General features: G+C 40.4%; 1 pseudogene; it reads left to right on the top strand.

Annotated features, from left to right (window-relative positions):
- The first annotated feature begins 9,852 nt into the window (after positions 1-9,852).
- Positions 9,853-10,257, top strand: LOC123799124 (retinal rod rhodopsin-sensitive cGMP 3',5'-cyclic phosphodiesterase subunit delta pseudogene; annotated as a pseudogene).
- Positions 10,258-11,273: the final 1,016 nt, after the last annotated feature.

Raw genomic sequence — 11,273 nt, 5'->3', positions numbered from 1 at the left:
TCTTTCAAAATAGGTTATATCAATTTTAACTCTTACAAGTACTCTGAGAATATCCAATTCTCAACATCCTTCCCAATATAGAATGTAGATAGACTTTTAGAAATGATATCTCAGTGCTATAATTTTAATTTGGATTATCCTTATTATTTCCTATTAGGAAAAGAAAATATTTCCTGTTACTTAACATATTGTGAATAAGGTAGCATTCTGTATAATGTATAATGATTGTCTGGTTTTTCCAAACTCTACTTCTTCAGCTATTTTAGATGTTACAAGATAATACAGTAAAAAGATCCTCCAGGATCCCTGACTTTTAATTCTGAGTCAGCTTGGGCTTACTTTTCTCTCTGGGGTTGAGTGAAAGCTTAGGTTTATCTCATAACATCTGGCTGTGTCCGATTTTCCTGAATCTCGCACAGAGTTCTCCGTATAGTTCAGGAGTGTCAGTGGCTCTTCCAAAAAGCAAGGATGTTTTTTTCTCCATCTGTTGCTCTGCCTTACAATGTTCCCCCTACTGCTCCTATCACCAGTAGCTGAAGCCTGCTCCTCCATGGACTATCTGCCTCTCACAAAGTGGAGATCAGAAGCAAGATTTTCCATTGGCTTATTTCTTCTAAAATCTGTTCAAGAGAAGCAGAAGGAAGCGAATCATTATTAGTTCAACTGCCATTTCATATTAACACAAGGCACTAAGATGTTTTTGTCATCAGGTTCTAATGATCAACATAAATTATTATTTTTGCTTTTATTTTTTGCCATAGAATTTGCTAATCCTAAACAATCTGATTGTCTTCTTCTCTTTGTCTCTCTTTTAAAAAATGCAGCCCTTGGGGTGCCTGGGTGGCTCAGTCGGTGAAGTGTCTGCCTTCAGCTCAGGTCATGATCCCAGGGTCATGGAGCCCCATGTCAGGCTCCCTGCTCAGTGGGGAGCCTGCTTCTCTGCCTCTCCCTCTGGCGGTCCCTCTGCTTCTGCTCTCTACCCACACCTCCTCCCCTGTCCCCCCATCAAACAAATAAATAAAATCCTTTAAAAAATGCAGTCCTCAATAAATGCAAACCAAATTTTAGAAACTGTTCTAAACGCTAGGGAGCATCCAAATGTTTGTCCCTAAAGTACTCCAGTTTATAAAATGTATTGCAAGCTAATCTACCAACTTGTAGGTCATTTTAACTCTTAAAAACTAAGCCGAGAATTAGGTAACAAAGATCTTTCTCAAAAGCACCGCTCTGTGACTACAGAAAATAGACAAAATGTGGGAGAAAACAAAATTAGAGTGTAACAGTAGAGGATCTGGGACATCACTCAGAGGCATGGTGCTTTATAATACATTTATCTACGTTTTTCCTAGTGTGTTTCTTCTTTAATGAGACATTGTGGTAACCAAGGTCCCAAGTCTAGCAAAGGTTAAACTGTTTGTCTTCATTATCACAAGTCCTGGAGAACTTAATAAGCCTCAAGGCACATGCTGAATGGTTTCTGTCCTATATGATTGAGTGTACTATACTTCCAAGCAAGATAAAAACCTCAGGATATATTTTTAAGGTATTTCTGTGGATGTTTACTATATTCTCAGAGGGTTGACTAAGCTTAATACTATTTTCTGAAAATGTAACATCATTTCTGATAAGCTCTCAGTTTGTCCAAACCAAAGAATTCATTTTATTTTAAACTGAGTAATGGATTATGCAATCATGTTTTACAAGCTGAAAACAATTGCATTGCTTTTATCTTACTAATAATCATGAGCTGTCTCCTTTGAATAGTAAAAATGATGAGACCTGTACAATTTGAAGGTGTTTTCCCTTTAATGATGGTGAGTTCTTGGAGATTCACTCCTCGGTATATGCCTGTTTCTTTCTGGATATAGCTGTACATGTGTCAAATTGCTGATTCTTACAAAGTTATAATCTGAGACCCAGACCGAAATTAAATGAGGTTCAGCCTGGGACTCTTTCATAGGAATGTCAGAGACAGATGTTGCCACATGCTAAAACCCAGTAAGGAATTATTATTCCTAAACCTTTTTCTTAGCTGGGCAAAGTGGCTGGGTGGACCGATACTATCAGTGAGTATTTAGATTTTGAGATGATGGTTTTGGCTGAGTATCCCAGGCTTAATAAAATTAATCCAAGTTGTTGCTGATAAATGCTGTATCAAAAATCCAAAAATAGTGGGGGCATCTGCTTTGTTATCCATTCATCCATCCACCTAGCCATCCATCTATCCATCTACCCACCCACTCACCCACTCACTGGTGCATTCATTCATTAATAGATCACATATTTTTTGAGTCTTTATTGTGGTAACTCTCAATACTCAGGCTATAATGATACATAAACGTAATGCTCTTGCCTTCCTGGAACTTACTGATTTGGGGGGGGGGGGCGGGGAGACAGATCAGTGTATGTAAATAAGCAGTTATAATAAATTTTGATATGCAGAGATAAAGACAGGCAAAGGATGCTATGAGAGCCCCTGGAGAGGTGCTAAACTCAGATGGAAGAGGGAGATAAGGCAACATCCTGGAGAAGGTGGCATCGGAGTTGAGAACTGAAAGGAGGGGAAGTTACAAAAGGACCAGAGGAAAAGCAAATAGGAAGGTTAGGACATGTGCAAAAGTGATACATTTTAAGGACCTAAAAGAAGTTTGGGAAGGCTGGGCTGTGTTGTGCAAACTAGGGCATCACAAGAGGGAGAGGGGGAGGGTGAGATAAAGCTATCTGAGGGTGACGTCATCTCCCAGGTGCCTTGGGGTGTGGTTGGCTGGAAGTACTGATCAGAGACTGCGGGTGATTAAAACTGGCTCTGATGTAGTTTTTGTGGTCAAATTATTTTCAATTCATTATAAAAATGTATCCTTTCCTTGTCTATTTATCAGTGTATTTAATTTACGTAATTTTTTTTTTTGCAAAAATGGTTTTAAAGTAGTTTCCAAGGCTACATAAAATATAACACAACTGCATGAATTTAATTTAGAGTGCAAGGAGGCAGACAAAAGAAAACCACAATTGAGATACAATGAATACTCCTATAAAGGCATATTATACTGACCTATAGGCTCTATCTGAATAACGTCAACAGCTGGAGTCAGGGCTTTTTGGATTCTGATGATGTGGTGGGCAGTATTTTCAGTGCTTTGCACCTGTCCTCTCATTTCATCCTTTCAGACCTTGCTACTTAAAGTGTGGTCCACAGACCAGCTGCCTAGCATTACCTGGAGCTTGTGGGAAATGCAAAATCTCTGGCCTCATTCCAGATCAGCTGAATCAGAATGTACATTTTAACAAGGCTCCAGGTGATCCCTGAGCACAGGAAAGATTGCCAAGAACTGGACTAAGAGGCACGTAGTGTTACTACATTTTCACATTAAAGATCAGAAAACAGGGTTCTGAGAGGAAAAGTAATTTGCCCAAAACCAAACACTTAGCAAATGCAAGGGAAATTTTTGAATTTCTGTCTTTCTGACTCTTGACACTTTGTGATCTCCAAGTGGCATAGCTTCTCCACACATTTGTTCCTGAGCTTTACATTGAGCAGTCAAATAGGAAACATGGACTTTTATACAAAATACGTTGTCACAAAGATAATTTCAGACCAGTTGCTCAGAAGAACAGCTGGGCAACTATCATCGACGTTATCAGAAAAGCATGTTTCCCAGGAACGTACATAAACAAGACTTTGCACAATGTGATGAATGATAACCCAAACAGAATTCTCCCATAGATACTATCTGATAAATCAAAATGATGTGTTTCAGTGGAAAACAAATAGTAGTGAGCAATTAGCATATTTAGTTATCTCATAAGGCAAAGACAAATCAGACAGGGACAGTGACCTCAGATCGAAATCAGTTAGGAAGTCAAGCTCATAACATCAAAGGCCCCTTCTACCTCTATTATTTTAACTTCTGGGTCATTCATTCCACTATTAAAAATGAAAATGCCTTATAAACATTCACAAACCCAAATGCTTACACAAGTATTCTGGATTGATTTGTGTCCCCCCAATTTTATATGTTGAAGCCCTAACCCCCAATGTGACTGTATTTGGAGATCAGGTTTTTAAAGGGGTCTTTTAGATTAAATAAGATTATAAGGATTGGGCCCTAATCCAATAGAACTGATTCTTTAAAAGAGGAAGGGACACCGAAAAGGGACACACAGGAAAGGCCATATGAGGGCTTAACTGAAAATGTCCATCTACAAACCAAGGACAGAGGCCTCAGGAAGAACCAAACTGGTCAACACCTTGATCTTGGACTTCCAGCCTCCATCACTATGAGACAGTGAATTTCTGTTTTTTAAGTCCCCCAGTCTACGGTATTTTGTTATGTCAGCCTTTGCTGACCAATGCAAGGAGTTAGGCAAGTAATTTAAGGAAGGGAGGCATAGGGATTAAATGTAAATGCATGCATGTGGGGAACAGTGGAGAATGCTGGGGCTATGGTTGATAGAATTGCAGAATCAGTGTTGCCCAACTCCCTAACCTGTAAAGAAAGAAAAAAGAGCATTCACGTAAAATCTTTTCAAGAATATTTTTATTTATTTAAAAATAATATTTTTATTTATTTAAAAGTCATAGGGGCACCTGGGTGGCTCAGTTAAGCATCTTCCTTAGGCTCAGTTCATGATCCCAGGGTCCTGGGATCAACCCCCAGCATCAGGCTCCCTGCTCCATGGGACATCTGCTTCTCCCTCTGCCTCTCCCCCCAACTCGTGCTTGCTCTCTCTCTCTCTCACTCTCTCTCTCAAATAAATAAAATCTTTTTTTTTTAAGTCATAAAATACTGTGTGGTCTATGCAAAACACATCGGGGTTTACAACCTCTTTGCCCAGGCTGTTAACAATATTGTATAGTAGAAGCAGTGAAAGACTACGTGGCCATAGAATCATCTTGCTTGTATATCATATCGTCCAAATGATGCAAGTATAAGCATTTTTGCTCAAACTCCATAGATGCTAAAGAGAAAGCCTGCCCTAAAATATGCAAGCTAGAACTGTCAGACCTTAACAGTACATGTATATTGAAGGCCAGAATAGCTATTGCTAAAAATGCATTTCATTGACTATTCCATCTGCAAATGTTGTGCCATGATGACAATCAGGATAAATCACACAGCTACTCAACTAATTCATCCATAAAGAAAACTGGTAATTAGAGTGTTGAAGTCAGCAAGGCTGAAATCAGATGCCCATAACATCTGCATTTGTGGGAGATGAGGCCTTAATGGTAGTCCATCAGAAATCTTAAGAACAGTCATATCAGTATTATCCAGAACTGTCCTTGTGAATAGCATCTGCCATGATTTTCAAGGTCACATGAGTAGTTAAGAATGTACTTCTTGTGCATTTACAAAGTGTAGGGGCTTTTGGGACGAAGTTCTAAATAATTTCTCTGTTGCTAATTGCCGTTCTGAAATCTGTATATTTGAAATGCCAGCCTTTGTTGGAAAATAGTTTCATATTGGTGCTGGTCAGTAAGATTTCCCAACTTGAACCTATCACTTGATTACATTTTATTCATCTAACATTACTATCACTTTGGTTGTCTGGTTGCAGGACTCATTCCATGTTTCTGCTCTGGTAAAATTCTATACTTTTCTCCACAGACACTGTTCTCATTACCTCTTTCCTGGATTTTTGCAGTAACTACCAGTGATCCTAAGGTTTCCCAGCCTTGCCTTACTCTGCAACGTGTCATTAGTATTTCTTTCTAAGGAAAACGTTTATCACAGATTTTAGAGTGAGGGCCAGACAGTATAGTGGGGTATTCATGATCCTATAAGCTCTTACCCCAATCTGCTACTCCAGTATTATCTCTTACTAGGCTCCTTTTCTATTTCATCTGCCACAACTGAAAAGAGCTTATTGCTCGTGGAAACACAAGTCTACTAATACAAGTGCCCATACTGTCACCTGTTAATCCTGGAAAAAAAATCTTTATAGATGCTTTCCTTCGTGGTATATGTAGATTTATAAATTTTGTTTAAAGTTTTTTTTTTCTTGCTTCAAATATTTCTACTGCTATATTCTCTTTTCCTTTTGGTATTTAGATATTTTGTATGTTACACTTTTTTTTTCTTTTAAAGTAATCTCTACACCCAACATGGGGCTTGAACTTACAACCCCGAGATCAAGAGTCACATGCTCTACCCGCTGAACCACCCAGACACCCCTGTGTATAATAAAACCTTTTGAAATTGTCCCACGTACTTGGATGTTCTCGGTCTTTTATTCTTGTCTTTTACTTTTCATTTTATTTTGAGATGTTTCCACTGATCTATCATCAGGATCTCTGATTCTTTCCTTGACTGTGTTCAGTCTAATAAGGAGTCTGTCAAAGGCATTCTTCATTTCTTTTATAGTGCTTTTGATTTCTAGCCTTTTGTTTCTCAGAGTTTGTTTCTTAGAGTTCCCTTCACTCTGCTTATATTACCCAACTGTTCTCACGTGTTGTCTGCTTGTTCCATTATAACCTTTAACTCATTAATCACACTTATTTTAAATTCCCTATTTGATAACTCCGATATCTGAGACATATCTCAGTTTTTGTTGTGATGATTATTCTGTCTCTTTAGATTGTGTTTTTTTATTCTTTTTTGTCGTGCCTTGTAATATTTTATAGAAAGCCAAATTTAAAATATTTTGTAGAAAGTCAAACATGTTGTATTGGGTAGTAGGAACTGAGGTCAATAGTCCTGTCATGTGAGAATTTATGGGACTATCCCTAAAAGTAAGGTGCTATTTAATGTTTACTATAGCTGCTTTGTGTCAGAGGCTTCAAATTCAGCAGATGACCTTGTTTTAGTCTCCCCTCTGGGCTTGGAGTGTCCCTAAATACTTCTTTTCAAAGAATGGCTTTGTTTTGGGGCTCTTGTAGCTATAGTCCACTATCATTATATTGGGATATTTTGGTGTGATGTAAGGGTGTAGGAGAAAAGAGGCATGATATAATCCTCCAATTAAATCTCAGTGTTTTGGCACCTGGGTGGCTCAGTCGGTTAAGCATCTGCCTTTGGTTCAAGTGATGATCCTAGGGTCCTGGGATGGAGTCCCACATCGGGCTCCGTGCTCTGCAGGAGTCTGCTTCTTTCTCTCTCTCTCTGCCTGCTGCTCCCCCTGCTTGTGCTCACTCTTGCTCTCTCTCTCTCTCTCTCTCTCTGTCTGTCAAATAAATGAATAAAATCTTAGCCATCAATCAATCTCAGTGTTTGAATAGGCCAATTCCTGGGGCCATGACTTTCTTGATATAGCTTTCCCCCCACTGCCCCATATCCCCCTCCCTGGCGGCAGCATTCCCAATCTATTTCATTGATCCCTGTTGACTATGTTTTCCCCTCTTAGATGAGACAGGAAGACTAAAGGGAACTTGAGTGGAAGGAATGCCCTTCCCACTTACTGAGATAAACTTTTAGCAAACTGTTTTCCTCTGGAGCGTCAGCCTCTCATATGGATAAAGCTCCTGTCTCTTTCCAGATTACTATTCCCTTCCTCCCGCCTGAGCCATGAGGGGGTTTTTCCAGATCTTCATAGTGAGAAACAGGTGGCGTTTCTAAATATAAAGCCCACTAAAGTGTGAGGGCCCTCAGTACAGCAGCCCTCCCCCCATCTAGTATTTTGTCAGAATTACCATCTAACTGTTCCACCAGTATAGGGCTCCAGCAGCTTCTGCTCCCAGTAAGCAGATCTCAGGTGTTCCTGTCTGGATTCCCCCAGGGAGTCCCAGAAAAGTCACTGATGTTCAGCTTGTTCATCGTTTCCTTGCTATAAGCTAAATGTGATGTCTCAGCTCTCTGCATTTCAGCTACAACAGAGCTGAGACCAGAAGCCTAAGCTTTCTTAAAAGTCAGGGGTTTTTTGTTTTTCTTTTTAATGTTTAGAAGCTACAAAGAATTGAAAGGCATCCCAGGAGTGCCTTGGGTAGGATGAAGGCAACCTCCAGTCTTTTCAACTCGACTGAGGGCCCACAGGATAAAATGACTTCCTCAAGCAATCATAACCTTACCTAAAAGTTGTGCCCCACTGATGCTTGCTGTAGCTAATGGGGATGGAGTTGAGACTTGAACCTGCAGTCTGCAGGGCTGCTTCTGTTAGCACAACATAATGCACGTGTGTTCTTCTTTGAGCTGATAATCTAGGTAGAGGTACTCCATTTGTTATCCATTGTGAGTCTTGACAATTCCCTCCTCTACTGTCCACTCTTTAAGAACAGCAAGGTCCATGTGATACAAAACAGGTATTTGGATAAGGAGAGAGAAATTTTACTAACTGGCACTCAGAAAGCTTAGCATTTAACACTGTATATTGAATATCCAGACAAGCCTATGAGGATGAACTCTTGAAATTCCTCCTTTCTCTCCTCGTGATGAGAGAGGTGAGTCTCAGATTGGCTAAGCAACATGGTCAAGAGTTGAATGAGCAGCAGAGTCAATGGAAGCCAGGGCTGTCTGATTCCAGAGATCATAGCAGCTCTTCTAAGACAGTGACTCTCACAGTTTTGTCTTATCTTTTCTCTGTGTATCTTTCTGATACTCCCATTACCACCGCCTCCAGAGCTGGCATAGCGCTGTAGATAGATAATCAGTTGCCTGTTACTGCCGTAACCATGAAGTATCATACACTTAGTGGCTTAAACAATGCAAATGTTTTACCTTACCGTTCTGGAGGTCGGAGTCCGAAGTGGCTCTCACTGGGTGAAAATCATGGTATGTATAAAGCTGCATGCCTTCTGGAGGCTCTAAGAAAGAATCTTTTTTTCTTTCTTTCTTTCTTTCTTTCTTTCTTTCTTTCTTTCTTTCTTTCTTTCTTTCTTTTTTCTTTCGTTCTTTCTTCCCTTTGTTTTTTTTTTTTTTTTCATTTTCCAGTTTCTAAAGCCTGCACACAGTCCCCATCTCATGGTCCCCTTCCTGCATCTTCAAAGCCAGTGAAGTTAGACTGAATACTTCTCACACTGCCATCTCTTCTGCTTCCCTCTCTACTTTTAAAGACCCCAGCTGACTGACACCTTCAATTCTATTTTGCCCTATAACCTAACATATTCAGTTTTCGACAATAGGCTATGGACATCTTTGGATGTCCATTATTCTGCCTATGATAGATAGATAGATAGATAGATAGATAGATAGATAGATAGATGATAGATATTCCTCCTTTAGCACATAGTTAGGTGGTTAGATGTGTAAGTTGGAAGATGGAAACATTATTAGAGATAAAGATAATATAGGACAATTAATTTATTAGGTTCAAGTTGTGACCATTGGAATAAAGAGATGTCACTGATCCAAAGAAGCTGGATATATCCAAGAAAGTTACGTACAGTTGGGCAGTAAGTAACTGAGTAGATATTGGATGAAGCTGGAAATACCTTCATGAAATAAAGAACATAGTTAGGAAAGAAGAAGTCATGTGTGCAGAACAGCGATGGAACTAATTTTAACAGTCCAAACCTCATGTTGGTGAATAGTGAGAAAAAAGTGGCTAGGAAGAGTGCGATACAATTTGGATAATTTTTTAAGTTAGTCAGGGAAGTTTAATGGAAGGATTATTTAAAACAAATCCAAGTACATGGTGTATGCGTTATCCTTGGGTTCAGAAAACATGTGGGCATTCTGGGGGGATTTGGTACAGCTGGATCATCTGACGTTACCATGTCGGTAATGTTAAGTTGTTGAAGGAGAAGGGATCAGAAGTGGGAGCTGAGGGGAAGGAGAGGCTGGTCCAGGCCTAGCTTCTGCCACTGCTCCACCAGCCTCTCCAGGTGGAGCTGGGCTCAGTCCTCTGCTCCTGCACACAACATCTTGGAGGCTCCACTGGGCCAGGGTGGGAGAGCCCTGGCAGGAGACTCCCCGCAACATGTCAGCCAAGGAGGATCAGACCAGGGAGATCCTGAGAGGCTTCAAACTCAATTGGATGAGCCTCCAGGATGCTGAGACAGGGAAGATACTCTGGCAAGGAACGGAAGACCTGTCAGTCCCTGGAGTGGGGCATGAAGCCCATATTTCCAAGAACACCCTCAAGCGTAGGGCAGTGTCTCCAAAATTGAAATTGTCTTCAGCAGAGAAAATAGGAAAAATTCCACGTGGAACAAAAAGTTTACTTCGAAGGGCAATGCCTAGAAGAATGGATCTTAGAGTTTGGCTTTGTGATCCCTAATGCCACAAACACCTGGCAGTCCCAGGTGATGCCCGCTAGCATGCTAACTAGGAATGTTATCAGGTAAGGTTTTTTGATGATGTTTTTCTTGTAAGCACTTCCTGAGAGAGACTTCTACGTTTGAAAGAAGAAAGTGTGTGTATTTCAAGAATTTGGTTTTTGGGGTGGGAGGGGAGAGGAAATTTTACTTTTTTCCTGCATACTTTTGGTTTTGACACTTCCACCCCTAATTCCCTCAACTGCAAATCCTACCTGTGGCCACTAAGGGACCAGTTCTGCGTAGGTAACCAGATGGTTTTTTCATCCCGAGCAGCCATCTCCCCCTGACCAGACTAAACTCTCAACCCCAGACCAGGGCAGAAGGCAAGTCTTGACTGCCTCCCAGGGTGACACAGGGAAAGACACTTATCACTGGAGTCAAAGGTGTTTCTGTCCCCTCCCTGCCTCCTCCATGGGCCCACATCTTCCTTTGGCCCCTGGTTTTAGAAAAATTCAAATTCCTTTTTTTTTTTTTTTTAAGATTTTATTTATTTATTTGACAGAGAGACAGCCAGCGAGAGAGGGAACTCAAGCAGGGGGAGTAGGAGAGGAAGAAGCAGGCTCCCAATGGAGCAGGGAACCAGATGCGGGGCTTGATCCCAGGACCCTGGGATCACGCCCTGAGCCGAAGGCAGATGCTTAACGACTGAGCCACCCAGGCGCCCCAGAAAAATTCAAATTTCTGACCTATGTTTAGTTTTTTCCTATCCTCTCTATTTCATACATCTCATACATTTATCTTGTGAAATAGACTGTGATATTATTACGTCATGAATTAAAACATATGAATTTTAAAAACTGTTAAATATCAGCAATCAGTTGTGGTTCACCACAGAAGATTTGTAGGGGCTCATTATTAGAAATACGGGGAGGAGCTGGAGGCTAGTCACCGATCAAAGAGTTGTTCTTTACAATCACCACAAGAGGGTGGTAAGGAATTACGCTTTACATCTGCAAATCAACAGCATGGTTGTCTTGTTCTTCGCCCAAAACCACAAAAATACTTATTAAAATATAAGATGGAGCGCTGGAAATTTTTTTTCTTTCGCATTTACATCCGTTAATCATATTTAATGTGGCAT

Source organism: Ursus americanus, chromosome 14, assembly GCF_024610735.1.
Source record: "Ursus americanus isolate L20-20 chromosome 14, mUrsAme1.1.p, whole genome shotgun sequence".
Taxonomy (NCBI): domain Eukaryota; kingdom Metazoa; phylum Chordata; class Mammalia; order Carnivora; family Ursidae; genus Ursus; species Ursus americanus.
The sequence above is the reverse complement of the archived record's forward strand: the minus strand, read 5'-3'. Positions and strand labels throughout refer to the sequence as shown.